Consider the following 24,517-nt stretch of genomic DNA (forward strand, 5'->3'; position numbering starts at 1 on the left):
AGTGCTCGGCTAAGTACAGGAGAGCAGTCTGCAGCAGTGCGATCTGTGAGATGCGTCTCTTTGCTCCATTGATACCTGGTACAAATGGTTTTATATCAAGAGGCGAAAGTGTCCAAGGAGGAAATCTCGGAGGCATTGTTTGCAGTGGCTGTCGAATAGCAGTAAGTTGCAGCATTTGCAGGCTTGTCCGAATGCAGAGTTGCTGTGGGTAAGATGTGCGCGGTACAGAAAATTATTCTTCCCTTGTACGAGATGTCGAAAATGAGTGCGCATGGTTTCTTGAGTAGGGATAACTTCTAGCGGTAGACATCCTGCTTCCGCTACAGTTCCCGAGGTTGATGAGCTCTTCGGGAGGCCTAGACAGATTCGTAGGCAATTGTTTTGTGCGGCTTCTAAAGTTCTCTTGTTTGCTGGTGATAATCGGTGAAGCACCGGTAGGCAATAGCGCAAGGTACCTTCAATATACGCTTTCTCAAGTAGTACCATTGAGCGGCATTTGCATCCCCATAGTGTCCCCGCCATGAATTTGAAGAGTTGCGATGCTGCAACTATCCTCGCTCGAAGTTTCTTCGCCTGAGGAGACCAGGAAAGATCTCTATAGATGAGTATTCCAAGCAGGGGCGTAGGCAGAAATTTTTTTCGGGGGGGGGGGGGGGGGCACCTCCTTGATCTGTAGTGGGGACGAGCAGGCAGATGGGGTCGAGTGTCATTTTCTGCTCTGTATGCTATGGCAAAAAATTTCGGGGGGGGGGGGGGGGCACGGGCCCGGTGTGCCCTAACGTGGCTACGCCCCTGATTCCAAGAAATCGCTGAGAACGTACATAGGTGAGCGGCCGTCTACCGAGGAGGTGCGGATACTTGCTCATTTTATTTCTCGTGAAAGCGATGGCTGTGCTCTTTTCCGGAGAAAAGTGTAGACCTCGGGGAGCCAAATACGTGGAGAGGTTCTGTAATGCTATTTGAAGGCGTTGTTTGGTGATGTAAAGCGAAGTTGAAGCGCTCCAGATACAGATATCATCGGCGTAAATCGTGATATGCACTCCTCGCGGCAATGTCCTTGTTATATGTATCAGGGTGAGGTTGAAAAGTAGCGGACTGAGCACAGCACCCTGGGGTACGCCCTTCTCTACTGCGTAGAACTGTGTGGGACCATTTGGAGTGCTCATATATATCTTCCGTTCTTTTAGGTAGCTCTCAATCCATTTGTACAACCTTCCTCCAAGGCCAAGACTGTCCATGGCTGCGAGAATGGCATGGTGAAAGACTGAGTCAAAAGCTGCTTTGATGTCAAGGGAGATAGCTATCGGTATGCGTCCAGCAAAGAGGTCCTCTTCGAGTGAAGAGACGAGGGTGATGACATTGTCGATAGCTGCCCTGCCTTGGCGGAACCCGTTCATTTCTTGAGGAAAGTTGTCGTGACTTTCTAGGAACCATGTCAGTCGTTTATGAATCATTCGCTCCATAAGCTTGCCAACACAACTCAGCAGGGCGACGGGCCGGAAACAGACGTAGCTTGTTGGCTGTTTACCAGGTTTCAAAATGGGCACTATTTTCGCGAGTTTCCATTCTGCAGGGACCTCGCCAGACAGCCATGAAGAATTCTAATATTCCAGGAGTCGTAGGCGGGAGGTGTGGGGTAGTTTTGCGATGGCTTCGTAGCTTATTTCGTCATGGCCAGGTGATGTGTGCCTGTTCGATTTACTGATAGCAGTGTTCAGTTCTTCAATTGTGAAAGGCAAGTCCAATGCTGGCACTGCCGCTCGTGAGTTATCAGGCTGATTGGCTGCGGAAGAGGTCCAAGGCATTGAAGTTGCTTCTGATAGCAGTGCGCAGTATCCTTCTGAGAGTTCTTTGAGGGATTTTCGTTCGTGCAAAGGAGTGCGGCGAAAGGGTGAAGCTGTTGGAGTGGCGTGTGCATGCCTCTAAAGACTCTCCAAATTTTGGCTACCGGTTGACGAACATCCAGCGTGGAGCAAAAGTTACGCCATCTTTGCCAGCTACGTTTATCCAGGTAACGTCAGATATGACGCTGTGTCCGTCGGCAAGCTCGAAGGTCTTCAAGACACTTTGTGCGCAATACTTTCCTTTCAGCTCGCCTGCGAATGGCCCACAGTTTTTCAAACTCCAGGCATTCGTGTGCGCAGGTTATGGCTTATGAAAAGGGCCTACCCTGATAGCGAACTAAAAGACCACGGTGCGATAACGGCGTATCGCAATTTGTAAAGGAGTCGAAATGTTTTCCGTGGTAGCTCTCAAAAGCACAAGATCCAGACAGTCGGCGATAACGACTGCGTCACGAGCACTGATGCGTGTAGTATGTCGCCATCGTCATGTCATAGCAAAGCTGAGCGGCGGCTGCAGTGCTCCCGCCCGATGGTGATGTGGCGGCGTTTTTTTCTTGCTGGCGACTGGTGCCACGTGGTGGAAACAACAGTGATGACCACGTCACAATGCATCGCGTGGAGTTTGCACCATGTGAAATGAGCAAGGGCAAAGCACTATTTGCGCGTGAAGCGCACGATAACTACGCAGAATAAATACACATAGAAGGGCGTGAGTGCCCACATGAATCGCGGTGCGTTCACGTTTATTTAAAATGGCGTGATCAGGTAATGGTGACTCGAAGGAGATGTTGGCGACATCATCTGCTAAGGTAGAATCGATAATGCAGTTCGACGAGTCTGTGAAATCTGCAAAGGCTACTTAATCTGGTAGAAGAAAAGATGTGCAACAAACGCGATAAGGCGCACATTCGACGTCTTCCATGATACGAGACCGCAAGCCCAGAAATATTACTAGTATAGACTGGTGGCCTATTGCTCCCAGGATGCGGAGGTTATGAGTGAAGCGTTTAAATGGCCGTGAAACTTCACGACAAGAGCGTTGGATTAAGATTGGCATGCCATTACCCATACGTGTGAAGTGTACTTAGATTTAGGCGCACGTTAAAAGAACCCCAGGTGGTCAAAATTTCCGGAGCCGTGCCAAGAAGATGCGTAAGCTTTCACAAGAGAACCGCTTCGAATACTCGTCAGCAGTCGGTCACAACTATACAACCGCGATTTCGAGGCGGGTGCTCCAGAGCAGCTGTGGTATAGTAATGATTGATGCAGTAATGTGCCTTAAAGAAGTGGCTTGAAGCGAATACATAAATAGGTAGGCAATTTACAGTTGACGTACAGGAAGCGAAGGAAAAAGGTGCCGAGGCTGAGCGAAATGCACGAATAAAGGCGAAAAAGAGACTAGACACAGTGCAGTACTTCTGGTGCCGGAACCCTTTGAACAGTGGCAGAATTTCGACCAAATCAACGTTGATTGTGGCCAAAAGGGTAGTACAATGGTGATCGCCTCGCTGATAAGCAAGGCGAGTGCGTGTTGAAGCATCCACGCCTGCATTTACGGCAGATAATATATAGCGCTCCGAATAAAGAAGTTGGGAGGTTGGGGCGCGCAAAGCTGACGAATGAAGACGTCAGTGAAGTGGGGGGGAACACTTCACGGGCAATTCTAAGGTCCTGATAAGAAAAGGTCATGATCGTCTGCTTATCTTTTTTAGTGAACAACACGATGCATTAAAGGAGAGCAAAACGGCGAAAGCAAGCAATGTCATGAAGTATATGCCAATGTATACATGTCTTTCCCGCTGAGTGTTCTTTATCATCCTTGCGGGAAAGAGGCGCTCAGCTGAGGAAACCCGCGCGGGCGCCCGAAGGGCTCTCGGTGCCAGCAGCGGCCTCCTCCGCTGTCGGCGAGCATTGAACTCTCACCTGCCCCGAGCAGCGCGGTGTGCTGCGCGGCCGGCTGCCCGTCGTTCCTCGGTCGGAGATAAAACGGAAACGCACGGCGCCGCGGGGCCTCTGCAGGCTGGCACCCACGTGGACACGATGAAGGGCCGCCGCCCCTCCCCCCCCCCCCCCCTCGTGTTTCCGCCCCTCACGCCTTTTCTTCCTCTTTTTCTTTTCGCAAACTGCTCTTTCATATTTTACTTCTATTCAAAGCCCTTGATTTATTTTAAAGTTTTCTTCTAAACCTCATGTTTCCTGCGCACATCCTCTATTATTCACCATCAATAATAAACAACCCTCGTTGTCCTGACAGAGACCAGAAAAATATGTCAAGGAGAAGTTCACTGGACGTGGAACACAAGGAAAGGAAGCCACTGAGTATTTTAGCTAAACTAAAATCTGCTTCTTTCCCGCTGCACCCAAGAAAACCGCAATTTCCACTTTGTCTTTCACTGTACATTTTAAATCTAGGCGGCAGCCACTGCGGCGCTGCTTCTCGCAGACAAACGAACGAGTTCTTTGCACTTATTTCAAGTTTACCGAAGAAACGGATAGGCACTACACACCAAACGCAAAGAATAAGCGGTGCACTTGAGTATTTGAGACGGCTTGCCATTTTTCCTGACCATGTTCTGCTGCGACGAGCTTTTCGTTCAAAAATTGTCACGTGAGCTTCAGATGTTTCACAACAAAAATGACGGATTTCCTGCGCTCCCGGTGCGTTCAATTTCGGTTTCGCCTAGGTCGGGGCCTTGAAGTTCGGTAATTATTATCTCAAATTACGTGCGTTTCTCGCTATTTTTTTTAAAAATGGGCGTGTCATAAATTGTCACACCTTACAACATATAAACAACGGCCCTAAAGTTAATAGCTTAAAAATTAATTAAAGAGTTTTTGTTAATTACTCATTTGAAGGTCTCTTTATCTGCGGCAGTTTTTCCGCCTCGACGTACAGTTCGTTTGCGAAGACGACAAGGACCTTACTGTCATTGCTTTTTAATGAAAAATCTGTATTGTCTAAAAAAATAACACCTGTATATCACATATATCAAGCGATCCCCTATGCTGACCAAACCGGAGAAAGTTTCATGTTAAAATAAACAGGCAGTGTCGATTTAGCAGTAAACGCGACAGCAATATGGAAGCATAGCATTACATCAAGCTATGGGGCACCGTCAGGCTCGGGAAACTATCTATGCACAAGATACTGACGGCGAAGAATCGGCTTTGTGAAAGCACGCTGGCTTGCACATAGAGAAATTCTTGGGGTACGGCGGCAAACCAGCATTGTGGAAAACGCGCTAAGGGTCTGAACGCACTTATATGCGCGTGGGACATTCTTCTAGGTGCACCGCCTGATGATGTATATACGCGTGTGGCGTATAGTGGTTGAAGCACACGCCGCCGTCTTTAGATCGACTCAACGGACGACTTTTCCGAGTTGATGCGCCTGTTGCGAACACATTAAATTTACGTAAAAAATTGGCGGTTTGCCCGATGCAATGAACGAAAGTGGAGCACGAAGGAGGAGCCGAACGAAACTGTATAAGTAAATATACATAGTCCTCAGCTTCATTATCTGCTACCTCATAAACGCGGTTGGGTAAAACAAAAATGAGCCTCAGGCTCGATCAGTTTTCGTTATTCTCACGTGTGACAAGTTACATGAGTGCAAGGTAATTTTCTTGAAGACAACTTTACGAGCAGGAAACTCGAACATTAACATAGTGTACCAAAGGTCCTAAACGATGCAGTGCGCTATAAGTGCACCCACACGAATATGCAAATCGTCAACTCAAGAGAAGTGACGCGGGCTCGAGTCAATATTCCACGTCGTATGCAGTGGCGTAGCCATAAGTTTTTTTCAGGGGGGGGGGGGGGTTCAACCATCCTTTTTTATGTTCGTGCGTGCGTTTGTATGTGTGCCTGTATATATACACATGCAAAATCGAAAAATTTCGGGGGGAGGGGGGGGGGAGTGTTTCAAACCCCCAATCCCTCCCCTGGCTACGCCCCTGTGTATGGCCTATATAAGATCACAGAAATTCTTAATTTCTCGCAGGTTTGCGGATTAGTCCTCAATAGTTCTGTCAAGTGGACAAAGGTATAAGTGTAAATAAAAGCGATATGAAGAGCCGTTACTAAATACTCTTTCTTTTTCTTTTTTTCTTTTTTAGCGTAGTATACTTGTTCAGGCAAAGCAAAAATCAGGGTTGCTTCTGTGGGAGCGACAGCACTGAATGCATCGCAAACGTGATGTCGAAGAGCCATGCCAATGCAGGGACAAGTCTGCTCTATTACCGTATAGTGCTTCCCCGAATCTGACCTTGGTCTGCTCGCACCATATTCAGGCCGAAAAGAGAAAGAAAGAAAGAAAGAAGAAAGGAAGAAAGAAAGAAAGAAAGAAAGAAAGAAAGAAAGAAAGAAAGAAAGAAAGAAAGAAAGAAAGAAAGAAAGAAAGAAAGAAAGAAGCGCACTCGCGCAACTGCTGCCTCCCCTGTAAACTGACAATCAAGCACGGTCAATTAAGCTCCTCGGCTTAGCAGCATATACGGGCGTAGCGGCCGTTACCAAAGTTTGTGCCGCCCTTTCGAGCAACACGCGGGTAAAATAGGCACGCGTTCTGAGAAAAGGCTCGAAACGACAGCCATGCAATATTAAATTGACGAATGAAAAAAAAAGGGGGGGGGGTCACCAAATGCGAAACAAACGCGTGTATGCAGCGGGCAAAGCAAAGTCAGAAGACATGCAGGCGTTATCACGTGGCCGTAGTATGCCCGTATGTGCGCGCTCGAAGCAAACGAGTCGGAACGACGCCCAGCAACGGGGAAAAAGAAGCGACGAACGTATTCGCGTGCGTAAATTACGCAACAATACAAGGCGGCCGCACCAAATGAACGAACTCGGCGGGAGCGAGTCGTCGAGAGGAATCAGCGCATCGCGTTGCGCAACGAGCGTTCACCTGCCTCGCCGAATGCGCGCCGCCTTTGTTTGCTCGTCCCGCGTCATGGGCGGGAATTCCGGGAACTCGGGGCCTTTCGTTCGCCTCCTACGTGAAATGTCAAGCCATTCAGAGTCCGCATTCTACAATCAGGCCCCTTCAGAAGCAAATATGATGCTTTTCTTTTTGTTCAGCATAAGAGTACCGATGTTCTTTTCCTTCAAGTTTTGATGGGCCATTTTTGAACACTGCTTGCTATATCATAGTGTTTCGCGGAAGATTTTCAGGAGTTGACTAAAAACGGAAAGGCTGTTTTTTTTTTCTTTTTCCTAACCGGCGCGCTATTCTTCGTATTCTTCGCGGAAAGAAGGGAAATAAGGGCAACATAAAGCACGTCTTAAAAGACATCGAAAAAAGGAAAAAAAGAAAGAAAAGAAGCTAAGAAAATTTGAATGACCTCGACTCGAGACCTCGACCCGACCTTGAGCAGAAATTCCCATGGAATGCATCCCATAAAGAATAAAGTAAAATAGCCAATTCGTCGCTGCTGCAACTGCTTTTGCGAGCTACTTAAAGCTTTCGGTGAAACACAGGCGATGTTGAAAAACCCTACAATACTTGCGCCTAGCGCTCTTCAGCTAGTGGCGGTGCACGAGAGGAGGGGGCAAGAGAGGGGGGTCAAATAATTAAATGAATTAGTGTTTATGCATTCATATTATGTGTTAATAAGTGAATTAATTGTCGCATTATTACATTGCTAATACATCAAATGCACCAGAGATTTCTGCATAATCACTGCGTTTTACACTGTAGATATAAATCAGGTCACTGTAGAATAACAACCCTAACGCGTGCTCGTCCGCGTGGCCTAATGGATAAGGCGTCTGACTTCGGATCAGAAGATTGCAGGTTCGAGTCCTGTCGCGGACGGAGAACTTTTTTTTCTTTTTTTTTTGCATCCGCTGCTTTCCTGCGACTGCTCTTAATCAATAAAGTGCTCAATCGACTGACTGGGTTCTCTTTTTTTTGTTTCTTTGTTTGCGACACGAATTTCGAAGCGCGCGCGTTACACTGTATATGGAAGTTGCCATGGGATTTTGTTGTTCCTTTTGACGTGAAAAATTTAGGTGTTTCCCAAGAGAAGGTCTGTAATGGAAACGCTCTGCAAACGCTCTGTAATGGAAGTTAAGCTCGTAAGGTGAGCGTGTCAGGATGGCCGAGCGGTCCAAGGCGCTGCGTTCAGGTCGCAGTCCGGTCTTCCGGGCGTGGGTTCGAATCCCACTTCTGACAGATATATCTTGATTTTGTCGCGCTATTTCTTTTATTATTTTGATTTACTAAAGCTTTTTGTAAGTGGTTGTTCGTAAGCTTATTATCACGCACGGAGTACAAGTCGGGTTGCGGAAGCCGAGCACGGAATATATGGGCTAGAGTCACTGGAAAATTTTCAGAGTATCGCATCTGTTTTCCGCGCGCCGCCTCCGACGCGATTGGGTTACTCGCATCACGTGACCTCTCGCCGCCATATCCCTTCCAAGCGCTTTGGCTGCAGGCGCGTTCAATGCAGAGCGTGGCCAGACATTTAGCAGTACCACGGTCCCAGGAGTACTTCGTCGCTTTTTTAAACGCGTCATGCAGACAGGGCTGTAAGCAGACATTTTTTTCGGGGGGGGGGGGGGGGGGGGGGGGGGGGGGGCACGGGCCCGGTGTGCCACTGCATGCAGGTTGCAGAAGAGAGTAGCTCACCATCACTCGAACGTTTCTGGTGAGCTACTCTGGGAATCTCGTTTGCCGTGTGGGAAAAATAATGTCAAAGAGCGCCGCTCTACGTGGCTGCATAGTTGGCCTGAAAGAATTCGCCCCCCCTCGAATAACACTCCTTCCTGCAGTGAACTACACTAACTTTGCTGGAAAAGATCTTATGTGACAGGATACTTCACCTTTTCGGTTCGCTATGGTCAGCGATATTGAAAACTACATACCTTTCTATTTGCTCGGCTGTTTATATTTCGATCTGTTGAACAGATTACGTATGCTATCCGAGTTATAAGCGTGCCACGCACGAGAGCAAAATCGAAGATTTATTAAAATAATAACTGTTTACTGGTATACCTTGAAGGCAATTGTGGCATGATCTTTGGCGTTGCACAAAACAGAAGCGTGGAACTCTGTTGATAAACTTGGTATAAGGCAATGTTATGAAGCGTATTTTACATTTGTTGCAAAAAAAATGCTGCTAATGCTGCATTGCACCGAGCGTACCCTTAAAATACTGTATAGTTGGTGAGAGATGGTCACAGCAAAAAAAAAAAAAAAAAAAAAAAGCGGATCCCACGCATTGAGGGAGTAGATTTTATGCGCGTCCTAGGTCTATATACATACTGTGTTGCAGTAGCATGCGCTTTAAAAATTCCGGGATGTGCTATTTCGGATCAAAAGAACATAAAGCACCATGCCGAGGAAGTTTTAATAAGAGTGCATTATGAAAAAAAAAAGTGCAGCAGTGCAGAAACCGAACACCAGCTGTTTACGCGCTGGCAACGCCAAAAAAAGAACTGTTTGTCGGAAAACAGCAAAATATTTGCAAATTCATTGCAACGTTGGGAATATTAAGGAGACAAGAAATATGAAATGAAACAATTAAGTCGCGATGTCAATAAGTTTTGACGGCCTATTTTCTACGTATCGTAAGATAAGATGCACCTTACCTACCGCACGCCGATTCGCCCGTGCGTTCGGCTGCTGGCGTTCCGAATCAAGACGTCGCGCACAACTTCCAATTACCGTACACACACAACTTCTATTACACATATCAACCAGTTGAACAGCAAGCACGGTGCGCAAGCAAGCTATGCGTCAGCAATCAGTCGAAGGACACAATGTCGAATGTTCTCGATGTTGTTCGATAACGTTCTCAAGTGCAGTGCACCTGAATACCGACTGCAAAGCTAGCGCAAACAGTCAAGATTCACCAAATGTCGAAGTAAATGGCATCTCGCACGATGTCACTGCGCTAATGCAACTATGTTTACAGATCCGGACCTAGCGAACACGCCCGGGCGTGACACGAAAAGAGACCGATGAAGCCATGAAGAGAGTTCGCGAGCACATGGCAACATTCGCCGTACGTTTCATTAGTTACACGTAGTTACACCGCTAACCGCGCAGTCGATCGAGACCTGTCGATGACTGGAAATCACTTCTAATATCCTTTTGAAGAAACACACACACACAATGATGTTCTGCCGAGCGTAACACGGCACTGAGGCTAAAAGATCGGTCACTTCTCAACACACGCTAGCAACGCGCCGGACGGTCTGGAAGGGACATGGCCGCCGCCACCCAATGTTGCCCGCGTGCAGCCTACCTTTGCGGTACTCTGATTTTCCAGTGACTCTAATATGGGCAGACTGGAGGCGACATCTAGTGACACTTTGCGCACATACAACGGGGTTAAAAACGTTTTCTGTCGCGCAGATTGAGAAAATGAGCACCTCCACCATAGCCTATGACGGACGTTAAATGGACTATCAAACTCTTTTATGCAGGAGTGCCCTCCCCTCTCAAAATGCTAAATGCCCCTTCGCCCAACCCCATTGGAAAGCAACACGTCTGACTCAAAGCTAGTTCCTACGTGGACACTTACTGACCTGTGTTATCGTAGCTGAGCCACCCCCCCCCCCCTCCCCGCCCTCTCCCGCGCGCCTACCCTTCCCCAAAGTTTGTGGACAAGGGGGGAACAGCTGCCGCCATGGCGAATGGCAGATCATATATAGCACGCGTAATGAGGAAGATGCTGGTTCGGCTTCGACCGGTGGCAATATGTTTTTATTTATTTTTTTTTTTGGGGGGGGGGGGATCCACTTTCAGTCCCCGGTAGCTTATCATTTTTACACTGCATTTAAGCAACAAATGATTACCCCTATGCTTTTCTCCGCTTCCTTTTCTGCGTTCATCATAAGAGTGCGATTAACATAAGCCAGGCCCCTCAGTACCCTCCCCTCTGCCTTCCTCTTGTCCAACATTCGTAGTTACACATTATCTTTTCGTTGTCTTTCCCTTGAAACGCAGTAGGATTGCCTTTGTGGCTTGATGCTGTTGTTGCCGCGGTCCTTTTAGCGAGTACGCATGTTCTCGTAACCTCTCATTGATACATCGGCCGGTTTGGCGATGTAGCACCGTCCGCAAGTGAGGGGGATCTTATAAACTACGTTCCCTAGGATAGGCATTCAACAAATTGCAAATTGTTGCGCGTGCTTCTTTTTGCAAAGAGTTTGTACTTGTTCACCATTAATCCTCTTGCAGAGGCTGGATGCCGAGGGAACGTAGTTTATAAGATCCCCCTCACTTGCGGATGGTGCTACATCGGCCAAACCGGCCGATGCATCAATGAGAGGTTACGAGAACATGCGTACTCGCTAAAAGGGTCCGTGAGCAGTCATCTGGTAGGTCACTGTAGGAAATGTGAGTGCGAACCAGTTTTTAAAGATTGTGACGTTAAACGCCAACGTGAAATCTTTGAGGCTTTTTGCATCCAGATAAGTGGACACTGTTGTGTCAGCGCAGCTTCGCTATCGCTTCGCAAAAATGAAATGTTGTATCTTTCAAAACGCTGATTTGGCAATGTTACAGCGATATCTTGTTCCCCTATGTGCATACTGATTGTATTTTTCCCCTGTATATATTGACGTGCAAACGCAATAAAATATGGTTGTTAGACAGCGATGTGTTTGTGTCCTCTCGTCTTCGTCCCGTTCTATATAGCGCTGTTTCTTCGTTCAAAAATCACTTTTCCACCATGACGACGCAAATGATCCGTTCTCGTAGCTTGCGGATAGCACAATCGGAACAACGTGATGGAGCCTGGCTGATGACCGCATCAACTCATAAAGAGCTCTTACTTGCCAGGTCAAGACAAAGAAAGAAAGAAAGAAAGAAAGAAAGAAAGAAAGAAAGAAAGAAAGAAAGAAAGAAAGAAAGAAAGAAAGAAAGAAAGAAAGAAAGAAAGAAAGAAAGAAAATGATCTCGCTCCGCGAAGGGTACACCTGCTGACGGACTCCCTGGGGCGAGAAGATTCGGGCAAGGGTTCGAGAGTTATGAGAGAGGCGTCGTTGTCGTGCACAGTTATACGGCGTCACCGCCACGCATACTAAGCTGCCTGGCTTTCTCGGTTACGACGAAGCCGGCCAAGTGGGCTGTTGCAGCAACCGTCGATACGGTTCCTCCACAAGACCCGTTCGAGAGGAGCCTCGGGTGGAGAGTTAGCGACGACTCCCGAGAGAGAAGGAAGAAGAAGAAGAAGCCAGAAGAAGGGCGAGAAGGTGGCAGGCCCTGCTCGCTAGTATATCGGTTGGCCACCGCTACACAGCCTCTTAGGAAACTTCGTGGTACAGCCAGGCAGGTTCACCCCGGCTGCAAGAGCCGCTTCAGCCGCTTTCGCTGGGTCAGGTCTCGGTGCACGAGGAAGGCTAGCGGGCGCACACTCCTCTTCAGAGCGGGTCTTTTCGGCTTCGCCGCAGCGGCGCTTCCTTATTTTTCATTGATAGCTGCAACTCGCTCAGGGGACCAGCGCGGCGGCCACGAACTGTAGCGCCGTCTTCCCGCCCTCCCTGACGACGACGACTGTCGTTTTTTTTTTTCTTTATTCTCTAAATTTTTTTTAATGCTATTACTTCTTTACGCGCGGCTGACACGGGCCGATTGCCACCCGATCGACGTGATTTCGCAGGAGCGCTGTGTGCGTGGAGTCCTCGCAGCTGCTGTAAAAGCAGGGATTGCGCACGCTACTTCGCTCGTGCCGTTGCGCCCGAAAGCAACGCGGCGCGGAAGGTTGCGAAACGCGTCTTTTCCGGATTAGCGCCTCTACAGCAGTGCAGTCGCCGATGCAGCGGGACAGGCTGGCTGAGCGCGTTCAGAAACGCAGTCAAATTGCACGACTGCACCGTGCGTGCAGCAATTACGTTTCCTTGCACGTAACGTTCTGGTCCGGAAAATGCCGCTCAGCCACCTGATAGTGGTTTATGTTTGCGGTGAGTCAACTGCGTATATGTACGGTTCAGCAGGCCGAGAGGAAGAATGCGTCTCCTAAAAGGGCTGTTTGATGGCACGAAAATACGCCCCTAGCAGCGAGCACCCGCCTCTGCATTTTAGAGAAACATCCCGACATGTGCTTTATCTCTTTGAAAAAAGACAAGGCTTTGTCGCTTCAGTGATAACTGTCGTAAAACTAACATCGGAAAATCAGGTAATCTTACCGGGAAACGTTTCATGAAGTCGTTGTATAGGGCTATACAGTAGAAATATTCGTCTTGCTTGAAATGCAGGTCTCATTCGTTCTGTCATATACGTATAGTATAGCCAAAACAGGAACTGTCGCTCCTACAAGCACTTTAGCGGAAAACTAATAATGCAAACCCTTCTTCCTCTCATGCAGCCATGGCATTCAAAGCTACAAACAGAAAAGGCAGTGAAACTTAAAGGCCTCATCAACAGAGAATAGCTGTACAGTTTAAAGTTCGATCATAAAAAAGCTCTCTGCAGAGTCATTTGACTGAAGTCAAGAAACCTGATCAATTAAGAAAGAACTGAAAATCCGAATTCGGAAATAATTGTTTCCATTATGTAATGAAAGCAGGCATGGAACCGGCGGAGCCTATACTATTCCCCTGCCCTCGTCGCCACCACCCCGATTTGAGACGACTTGCCTATAATAACGAGAGCACGCCAGTTTCCCTTATCCTTCTGAAATTAAAGCTAGACATTTGAAATGGTATGTGGCACTGCACCGTTTTCGGGGCTGGCCCTGTATATGCATTGCTCTATATATGCTTTAAGATTGGCGCTGTTGTGGCAGAACACCTAGGTAGTGCAGTTTCTTTGTTATTGTTGTTGTGCTTTTTTTTTCTTTGATGACCAGATCAATCCGTCGTTTAGCCATCAGTATTCACATATTTGTGGACATGTTAATGTCATCGTTGTCGCCTGATATCATCGTCCCCGTTGTTGTCAGCCATCACCACCCTGTAGTCGTGCCGTTGTAACGCACGCTATTGCTCGCTTTAACTGGAGACGACGCATCATTCAGCAATAATTTGCCGAATCCCGAACGAGACTTACTAGCGAGCTATAGCTGCAAAATCATTCGTATAGCAGTGATTCTCAGATTGTGTGGGTGCATAGGCCTTGTATGATAGCTTCTCGTCATTTTTTTTTTATCTCGCGGATTTCTCTTTTTCTTTTTCTCTTACAGAGTTTTCCATGTCTCAAAGGTCATGTGTGATGGCACCCGACGTGACTAGGCTCTCTAACAACATGAAGGAGTTCAAGAAGTCATTACTGGACAAACAAAAAGATATCTATATCAAGCGAAAATTCAAGAAATCTTAGAAAACCTGAAGTAGGACATCACGCAAGTTTCCTAGTGAAATTCTAAAATCTGTTAGAAGTTGCTGTTGAATATGGCGGAACACGAAAAAGTGTCATTCATGGTGATGCGGCAAATTTTGCTAGATTTATAAATGACCGTAGTAGACAAACGATAAGGGCTGAGAGCATCATTCCTCGCAAAGTGATAGAGTTGTCATTCTCTATTTTTTAGAGTAGAACAAAGAATGGCCCGTCTTTTCTCTTTGTGTGTGTGCGCGGGTATCTGCGACGAAATATGGCACACAATCGCTAACCCCTCGCATACACCTATGATTGATGTACACAGCTCCACGGTCGAAGTGGATCACCTGCCAGCGCAGTTCGTTCTATATATACAGACCCATGGGCGTCAAAGGCACGAGTATCAACAAAGCGCAGCACCACCGTGAATGTAGGGAACAACAGCGGCGCCGCACAACCTTCTCTGTTCACATTTTCCCCCCTGACAGACAAAAAGCGAGGCGTCGTCGCCTATCTTACAATCGAGGCTTCGTCACTCAACTCGGCCCCTGCCACCAGAGTTTTGCGCTACACACCCGATACGCCTGTAGGCATCTTGAATGGGTCGGCCGGAGAAAGCCGGTGCCGGAAAAGAAAGAAATTGGGCGCCAGCGCTTGGAGGGGGAAATAATGCCTGCGCGCAAGAAAAGAACCATCAGCGCGCGCTGTAGGACGATGCCGCACCCCGAGAGCAAACTGGGAGTCCCAGCTCGGCGTGCGTTGAAGAGTACGCGCCTGGTTGTAGCGGTATTCGCGCCTGGTGCGTTGCGCCGCATCGACAATGATGAGAGACGTGCTGTTCTCTAGGTCGAGGGCGGAAACACGGGTCTGTATTAGGTCTGTGCTGGGTGGTCCGTAGCACACGCGACACGTCGCGCGCTTGACGATGGCCCTCAGGCGTGTAGGCGGCTCGCTGTGTCTACAAAGATAATGGTCGCGCACGGTGCGCGCGACCGCGCCAGCATTCCTAGCGCACTAGCTGCGAAGCGACTCCGAAATTTGATTTACTTAAAGATGGAGCAGTGTGGGTGGTTTCTTAACCTTACACTGAAGTGTCAAGATACGTATACATAGACATGTAAGCATTTCGCCACCATCAGGTGATTGTGAGGTTACGCCTGCCTCGAAGCTATCCGCCAAGAAGGATATTGAAAATCTGCTTCGTATCGGACGGTGTATCACATGGAAAAGCGTGCGACAGTGAAACATGCATCGTTATTATAGCAAGAATCAAACTAATCGCGAGAATTTACAATAAAAGTGCCAAGAGGCTTATTAGCAGGTGACGCGGCTGAACGGGCACTTGTCAGAAGCGCGTGGCTAAGCACAGCAGCCACGAGCGCATGCCGGTGGCGGTCCTTCTGACGCACAGGCCACTTTTCATCACCACAAGAGAGAGAATTAAACTTTATTATGTGACCAGGCGCGTTCTCTTCGCCCAGAGGTGGGTGACTTCCTTATTCCAGGTAGCCATAGCTTGCAGCTGATGCCAGAGCCCTGTCCACCAGTCGGAGCTGGTCCTCAGGGTTTAGTGACGTCAGCAACGCCTCCCACTGGTCTTCCGGATTTTCTTGGATGCTCTGTTCGTCTATGGGCGGGATGTTTGGGTTGTTTCGGCATCCCCATACCATGTGGTAAAGGGTGTTAGCACTCTCCGGGCAGTATCTGCAGTTCCTACTGAAGTTGCCGGGGTACATTGCGTGGAGTAGTGTACCGTGCGGATAGGTGCCTGCCTGGAGCCTTCTCCAAGTCACTGCTTGCTCTCTAGTTAGCGTTTTGTGAGCAGGTGGATAGTGGCGTCGTTGCTTCCTGTAGTGCGCGAATATTTCTGAATATTTCCTCGGTATTCGCTCCTCTGCGTTTCCGGAGTCCGAATATCGCTGCGGGGTAGCCCGGTGTGTGTGCTCTCGGGCTGCGGCATGCGCCGCTCGGTTCCCCGCTAGAGATTCATGCCCCGGTGTCCAGAGGATACTTGCGTCCTTCGAAGTCCTAAAAGGAACAATTAGCAGATCAGCCCTTCAAGTTCTCCTCATCACCACAAAAGAAAAGAAAAATATGGCGGAGGACCGGCTCAATTGCGCAGCGGTGCCATTCACAGATGCGTGTTTACCTCATATATATATACCTAGTCTTTTCTCTTCATGTTTTCTCGCGGCTAGTCGGATTCCGTCTTCCAACCTTCATTATGGGAAATGTTCTCAGCGTTCACACAACAGACATGGATTCGAGGAAAGAAGACAAACAAGCGAGAACTCACAACTCAGTTTATTGGTGAAAAGGAAGTACACATATGCAACATGCAACACGCGGCATAACATGCAGTACAAACATGCAGCATAATTTGTAGATATTTTTTCTTCACAAAATATTTTCTCATGATGTTTGTGAACTTTTGTATTATTTCACATATATATATATATATATATGTGCATGTGTGTGCGTCTGTGTGTGCTTCCTTTTTGCGAGTTGCGAGTTCGCGCTTGTTTGTCTTCTTTCCTCACGTCCTTCTCTGTCATGTGAGCTCAGCTCTGAGAACATTTCTTATAATGAATTCATACAAACTCGCCCTGTTTTCTATGCTCTTACATTATTCTTCCAACCTTCTGTTAGTTTTTTTTTTCTATACTGTTCCTCACCCGCTCATACTTGTTTCTGAAAATAACCGCATGAGAGGCGTTGCACGAAGCTCACCACTGTAATAGCTAGTAAGATGTTTGTTTATTGAGGAGGTAATGACGGGATAATTTTATGATATATTTTGTTTTAGACCCTACAATAGTTTACTAAAAACTATCAAGCCTCGTAACAGCAGAGATACTTTAATATAACGACATAAACGGTTTCAAACGGGCGGATTTGGGTTTCGTTTTAAAGTGGGTGTCCATGCGGCAAGCCCCAGTCCTTGATCGACCACCTGGTTTGCGGAACAACGCGCTCGCCCCGGAGATTTAAAATGTTCCATGATGAAAACACCGCTTTCGTTGCGCGGTGGCGGCGTGCCAGCAAGGAAAACAAGGAGCAGCTCTTGAAACCCGTGCGAAATCGGCGAGACGAGAGGCGCAGAACCGCAAGAGATCTGCTGATCATGCCATGAACCCCGCGATGCGACATGGGGACGTATCACACACTCGCAGAGCGTAAAGCGGCGTCCCTATCGGCAAAAAAGACCGCTTTCTCAGCGACTTTCTGGGTCGAGAATGGCCGCGCTTCACCGATCTTGTTTCCTGAGGTTAGATCCAAGATCAGACACCGGCGGAGGCAAAGCCGCTCGCTCTCAGGGTGAACGCTCTCGTGCTTTGCTTCTCTGCTTGAAGAGCTCGTATTGAAGGAGGGCGAAAGAATCAAAAGATAGCATTTCACTGGAATTCGATAGCGTTTGCGCTTGCTATAGATCCCATCGCAACTGGCGTAAAAATAGACTTACATATATATAGTACCAGGTTTTCAGGAAAATGTCCGGTATGGTCGCAGTCTTGCACCTAGAATTAGAGATTAGGCAATGAAGGCACATAAGGACAGCAGGCGCTGTTGAGTAAGTACAGCCGTAATCGCCCTATCGGTAACGCCCACATACCATCTTTTATAGGAGCCACTGGAGTGAGCTGAAATTTCAAGTAGCTCAGGAACCACAGCAATGTAGAACTGCCTCATTTCTTTCTATAACAGAAGCAAGAGAAACAGTACGTTGACCTTCATTAGTGAAGCGAAAACATTGCATTGTGAAATAAAGCGTGAAAAAAAAAAAAAACGATAACACGGAGGAACTAAGATAAGGCGTTCCTCCCCGTTGTCGTTCTTTTTTTTTCTCGCACTTTATTTCATAATGCACGTTTACCAACTCACCCAACTCTCCCTGTTAGTTAGAAAACATGTTTGTCGACAATAGGGCGGAGTGATGATGATGATGATATGTTGCTTTTAATGACGCAAGGGCCAGGTGTGACCAAGGAGTGCTATAATTAACAGACAGTATAGTGTTAACGGTGACCAATTATTTACAATGATAGGATGTAATACGGCTGTAAACTGGCCTAAAAGCACGAGCGTAAAAGGTATACACAGTACAAAATAATGGCAGTGAGATGGCATGGAGGGAGGGGGGGTGAATCCCCGTTTTCTTTTGATCTGAAACAGGCTGGCACTTCTAACAGGGCCTTCTAGTTCCAAAAATCTGAATATCACTACAGAAGCAACAACAAAACGAGAAACCTAGAACGATATACCCTAGATCATTAAACCACTATGCACACACGAAGAAAAGCGACCAAAGAATACCCCTACGGGCACCAGCACCAAAAACACATTCCATTTACTAAAATACGGTAACACAGCCGCGAGATCAGTCAATTAAAAGAGAAGCACCATGCAGAGAACGCAAAAGAGTAAAGTCTGACTAAACACATGAAAAAAAAAAAAAAAAAAAAACGAGCGCTGAGAAAATTTAGGATGCAGTGAAATTTGTCCTACAGAGTATTCGCAATGCCCACGAACTATAGGTGGCGCGCCGTGCTTTTCAAGATGGCGCCAGGAGGAGGGTCAACCCGTTTGTTAGCATAGGAACAGATAGGACGTGCGGACGTACGGCCCGTGCCACTTTCACCGGATGAAGTCATGAGCTGTGCTGAAATGGATATGAGACTAAAATACTTTTCCCAAACCATGGAAAGGGCTAAGTACTCGCCACCTAATTATTTGCTTTGGTGCGAAAGGTTATATTTCAGCTCCGTTACCGTGCATAACGATGCTTTGCGAAATCCTGTGTGTGCTACATAAAACTGCATGAACTAGAATTGATGTATGAGCTGAACGGCACTCCGAGGTAGTATACGTACCGAGTCTGCCTGACGGATTTGCCGCAGTAGTAGGCCGCCAGCGAGTAGCGCCATCGCTGCTGCACAGGACCGCACGTTTAACGTGGTGATGGTTTGCAAACAATACGCCGTCGCCATTACTTGCGCAGTAGGGAACGCGGAGTTACGTCTTCAACGGTCAACGGAACACAAGCATTTAACATCCCATTCAGTAGCGCTTGTGTCACAGCCATGCTGAGACTCTAGCCGTGTGCAATTCACTTCACTCGCATGTTGCAGGTTCGATCAGCACGATCAAAACATTAATATCGAAAAGAATGCACACGTATGCTTTTCGCAACGTCGAAGAAGTTAGCCGAGAGGCGTGGATGGTGGCCGTGACTGCACGTCCCATCGCTCTAACCATTTCGCTTCGCTGGTCGAGCTCGAGCGTGTTGGCGGCATGCGGCGCTCCATAATATCCGCAATAATTGTGATACATGCAGTGCACAAGAGGAACTATGCCTTTATTTTGATCTCGCTTAAGGATATGATACATTAAATACAATCAAAGTGACTTACGAGCGTGAAAGAACATTAACGCACTGAGGGGACGTGAAGTGCAACTCGCTCCTCGTGAGTTAGCAGCTCATCGTTCATCGTCGCTGTCAGCACCCGTTCCGAAAGATAATTTTGACACTCCAAATTACCTCCGCTGGCTAGATGAATATAGAACAAACGCTCTGAATTATCGTGGAAGATAAGCCTGTGTCGTCTCTACTGTTCTCTGTTATAGCATACCGTAGGCCGCGTACCAATTGAAGCATCAGACCTGAGCGGCACCAAAGGAGATCGCAGTGCGAATACTTCGGGTGGAGTCTCAATTGCTAACAGGCAGTATAGTAAAGAATGCTTAGCAAAAGCTCTAGATTTCCTATCAGCACCTTATGAATTTTGCTACCGCGTTGGGCCTGTACGCGCCCAACTTCGTTGACCGTCGGTGGCGGGATTGTAGGAAGAGCGTGGTCTCTCCGGGGCTGAACGTCACGGTCAGCGCGCAGGGCTGTTGATTTCCTTTCTTTTATTTCTTCCTGTCTAGGCGAGACACGCTGCTGCAACACTGAGGAAGGATGAAATAGACGAAACATTGTTCTACAGAAGGGGCTCAAACGAGGCGCTCTCCTTGCGTTGTCCGAGACCGCATCTCTGAAAAAAAAAGAAAAGGAAAACGAAGAAAAAATATTAATTTTAGCGGACGATCAGGAAGTGGGTCCAGAAATCTGCAGGGCAACTTCATGCCTTGTCGAGCCATACTGTTTCTCGAGACCTTCCCCATTTCCTCTCTTCTCTTTTTTTCTTCTCCTAGTCGGGTTATCCAACGTAAGAAAATTACGCACGTCTTCGTGTGGACATGTTTCGGTTTTTTAGTAAGAAACACAGATACAGCTTATGTTTTAAAGGGACCGACAACTGCCCAGAATATGAAATGAGTTGACTCCACTGATGTAAAGATTGTCCGTCGCACTGACTCAAACCAACCCTGTTTTTTTCGTGAGAGATGGATTTATATTTTTATTTCTTAAATGAAAGTCGCGAAAAATGACCTGTGGCGCCTCTGGCGGCTAAAGCATGAACGATCCGACGAAGGCGGCCACGTGACCATTGAGTGTTGTATGCGTTCGATGACTTTTCTGTTAGTACTGAAATATTGTTCATTTCTTTATATTAAAATGTACTACTCCATAAAAATGTACACATATGCCTGCGTTAGTAGTATGCATTAAAGTGGCGCTGCCTTCGCGTGACGTAATGATCCCATGCTCGTCAGCGCGTCTTGAGCAACTTTTCAGCGTGCTCATGCAACCGTGCACGCAGTTTCCAGGTTGCTAAGATTTTGGATCGACATAGTTTTGCTACCTATACTTTCTCTCAGAAATGACGCGCGCTGCTATTCGGTGCGGCCGTGCATATGCACACTTACGTTTTCGATTACTTGGCTTGGCTCGTGTATAGAAAGAGTAACGACGCCGGGACAAGCCATCCATGACGCAGGCGCAGGCAACGTTGGGCGCAGGCGCACAGAACGCCGTACAAATACCGGGAAGGTGTATAAAGCCACACATCTCATTGTAACAGCTTGCTATTTTCAAAAATGGTTAGAAAGCTCAAAAATAAAGGTGGTTAAGCATAGTTACAGTAACTCCTGCGAAAGTAGAACAACGACAGCTTTCACAAGGGCTAGCGGCATCGCTATCAATTATCAGCGTTGCTGGAGCAAGCCTCCATGCGTGTTTGGAGCCTTTCAAATCGAAAAATACTGGTTATAAAATAACTACGTGCTTTTCGGATAAACCACTGCAGCTACAAACGCTACGAAGGGTGAGCTTCCTGTCGCGCCGTAAAAAACTGGGTCGAGAAAAATCAGTTGTCGGTCCCTTTAACAATGCTGCGCCAGTTCGTCTCCAAGCAGTCGTACAAGCCTGGAAATTGAGTTCCAAAGAAAAAGGGTGAAGACAGAAGGAAGATTGAGAAGGTTAGACTAAAAATGTGAGTTGCAAGTTAGAAAATTGTAATCAATACCGCAGCAGTAAAAGCTGCCACTCTTTGCCCAGATCTGCGGTATGTTTGCACAATTTTCGGGCTAGCATACCAAGCAGAGAAACAAAACAATCGAAATGAAATCTGTTGAGCTTAGATGACTCTTTTTGCGCGCTGAGCCTGTCGCACTTGGCACTTCTGAGGACCTTGCGTGTAGGTATTGCGAGCAATGTAATCGGCTCTAAAATTGGGTATTTTCGTGACATGCAAGATGAAGGTGCTGCTGCTCAGTTCAGGTCACGTTTATATTTGATTGGAATACACTGCACTGCTGAGTGTCAACCATTTCTGCCAATTAACTAGAGAACAAGCGATACCAGGGAAACACTTTGTAACCTTTCGCGTGAGAATGTCGGAGAGAATGTGGAATGTCGGAGAGAATCAAGAGAATCTCTCTTGATCCGGCAAAACAGCAGCAGTTGGTGACCAACTTTGTAAGCCTGTCGTGAAAGCGGAAGAGAGATTCTTTTTAACGAATAATCGAGAACATTGACTGGCGGCAAGGCTAGCGTGATACTCCCGATGGGCATGGCGGGGTATGATGATACACGGAGGCGAAATACTCAGTACACAAAGTGTGCCACAACACTACGCAAGTTAAATCTATTTTACAGAGCTCACGTTTGATACGTCTGAACATGCAGAAAGAAAGAGAGTCAATTTTTCCCGAAGCTGAAGCGTAGAAAGCGATAGTAAAGTTTAGCATTATGCTCGAGCTCCTCGGGCGGTGTTTTAGAAATACACGGAGACGGCGTACAAGTTGGCGCGACGCCACACGCGTGCCATCAGCAAGCGAAACAGGCGAGAGCAAGCTCAACAGCGCAACGTCACAGAAACTGCGCTACCGCGACGAGTAACGTTGCTTATCACACGAAAACATGACGATGATATAATGCTCAGGCTTCGAAAGGTCTCTATGCGTGTCTCGAATATAGCTACTTACCTGCGATGAGCCAATTCTTGCGTTCGCACGAGGAGAGATTTCAAGTATGATCTTTTGTCGGTCAATATGTACTGTGGTGGCTTGCTCAACCAAGAAACTGCCGAAACGTTTGTGTTTTATTGTGCTCTCGCCAAAGGAAAAGAAATGAGCCGATGTGCGTCATTGTTTAAGCTGTTTCCGAAGGCTTTACACCGGTAGCTATTCAGCGGTTGTTAAGTAGCCGGTAAGAATAAAATTAACAAGATAGCCGTTCATTACAGTTTTAGTTCTGCGTGACTCAAGCTTAACTCAGCAACCAGAGGTATTCTGTAAATAGTAACGCTGATCACGAAATGATCAAACTTGCATATATGTCTGCGTAAATGCGCATGCGTACACGCATATCTGTCAAATTGTGTGAAAAGGAGAAAAAGACACGAAAAACTGAGGTGAGGTTGATTAGATTTACATCCACCTCACTATGCCTCATGGGGTTGCATAGAGAGGGATGAGGTCAATTAAACACAGGGACATAAAGAATGTTGTCTACTATGCAACATCACAAGGCGGCAGTGACGGTATAATACCGTACCGTTTACGCTACGGTATTACCGTTCCGTTTAAAATATACAACAATCCAAGAAACTTTTAGCTGCACGAGTCGCTCGATGCGTACGGTAGCATGACGAGATTATTATAGTGGCTCATACCGGTCTTACGGACTCAAAAAGCGACGTGCCGACCACGACGATACGGTAATTACGTACATACCGTGCGGTAAACCACCACTGCTAAAAAACCTTAATATGTACAGTATATACCATACACCGGTAATTCCTCTCCAAGTCAACAGAAGATATAGCCTCACTTATTAATGGTCATATTGTTAAGCTTTGCTGCCAGGCGACTACAGCGAAAGCACAAGCCGTTGAACTATAGGTCTCAATTTCTGGGCGTTTCAGTCCTTGCACTGAGCACGAACTTTCTGCTTAAATGCGGCTCTGCGCAATGTTCGCGACATAAACGTTGCTGTGTGCTGGCCTATGTGATTTACCTACTTAGTTTAGCGACTTGCGTAGTGACTCATAACTTCTGTGAGTTGAAGCTCAGCAATCCAAGCAACAGCCTTTCATCTTGGAAACAACCTACATAGCCCAAGTTTCACTCGCATTAAAGGCGCCATAGTTTCTATTCTAAACGTAGGTGTGGAACGAATACTTAGTGTTAACGTATCAAATGCCACGAACAAGGAAGGAAACGGGGGAGAAAAGTTCGACAGAAAGGCCAACGTGCGCATATTTATAAGCATCATTCTATAGTCCCCTGAGATTTCACATTGCTCATGAATATTTGAAAAGTGCTAAGCGCTTTCATTTTTTATGCTGTCGTAATCTAATTTTTCACACCACCAGAGAGTTATTGACGTTACACCATGCACGCGCCATTCCTTCATATGCTTTGTAGATAATACATATCGTGATGCTATTCTCCTAGGACATATTCTCCCCATTCTCGAACCATCGGCGAATGGAAATGCACTGTTATTACGGAACGGGAGGGGGGTGAGGTACTTGTGCCGGGCCAGGACTTTATCTTATAGCAGTAAGTAGCTCAATGCAGACATCACTGCGCGAGGCGCCTCAGAGCGAGACGCGCGCCATGCTTTCGCGCACCCAAGAATAGTGCAGTGAGAATTTAAGCACCCGAATAAACTTCTTTTCTTCGTTTTTTTCTGGAAAGTGGACCCTACATACTTTCTTCAGCAACAGGTCGCATTCCTGTTATAACTGTACAAAAATTTATCGCTGAGTAATCTTCATGTCGGCGTCTTTTCCGCTCATTTTTAATCTATACGTCTTCCTTCACTGCTTAGAACTCGAGGAAAGTACCGTAGCACATAAATAAATAAATAAATAAATAAATACCAAGAAGCACTGCCTTCTATACTTGCGGAAAGTGCGCAGGAATACGAAATCAGAGCAAACGCAGCTTAAGAACAGGTGTGACACCTTATGGGACGCGTCGGCGTGACGCGCGCGACCGTGCATCTGTCATT

At 47.0% G+C, this 24,517-nt stretch overlaps 2 non-coding genes across 2 annotated transcripts; both read left to right on the forward strand.

Moving 5' to 3' along the window:
* The first annotated feature begins 7,583 nt into the window (after positions 1 to 7,583).
* On the forward strand, positions 7,584 to 7,656 carry Trnar-ucg (transfer RNA arginine (anticodon UCG)). Its single transcript has one exon. It is a non-coding gene; the product is annotated as a tRNA-Arg (tRNA).
* A 276-nt stretch (positions 7,657 to 7,932) lies between these two features.
* Positions 7,933 to 8,016, forward strand: Trnal-cag (transfer RNA leucine (anticodon CAG)). The gene has a single exon. It is a non-coding gene; the product is annotated as a tRNA-Leu (tRNA).
* The last annotated feature ends 16,501 nt before the right edge of the window (positions 8,017 to 24,517 follow it).

Source organism: Rhipicephalus sanguineus, chromosome 1 (genome assembly GCF_013339695.2).
Source record: "Rhipicephalus sanguineus isolate Rsan-2018 chromosome 1, BIME_Rsan_1.4, whole genome shotgun sequence".
Lineage (NCBI taxonomy): Eukaryota > Metazoa > Arthropoda > Arachnida > Ixodida > Ixodidae > Rhipicephalus > Rhipicephalus sanguineus.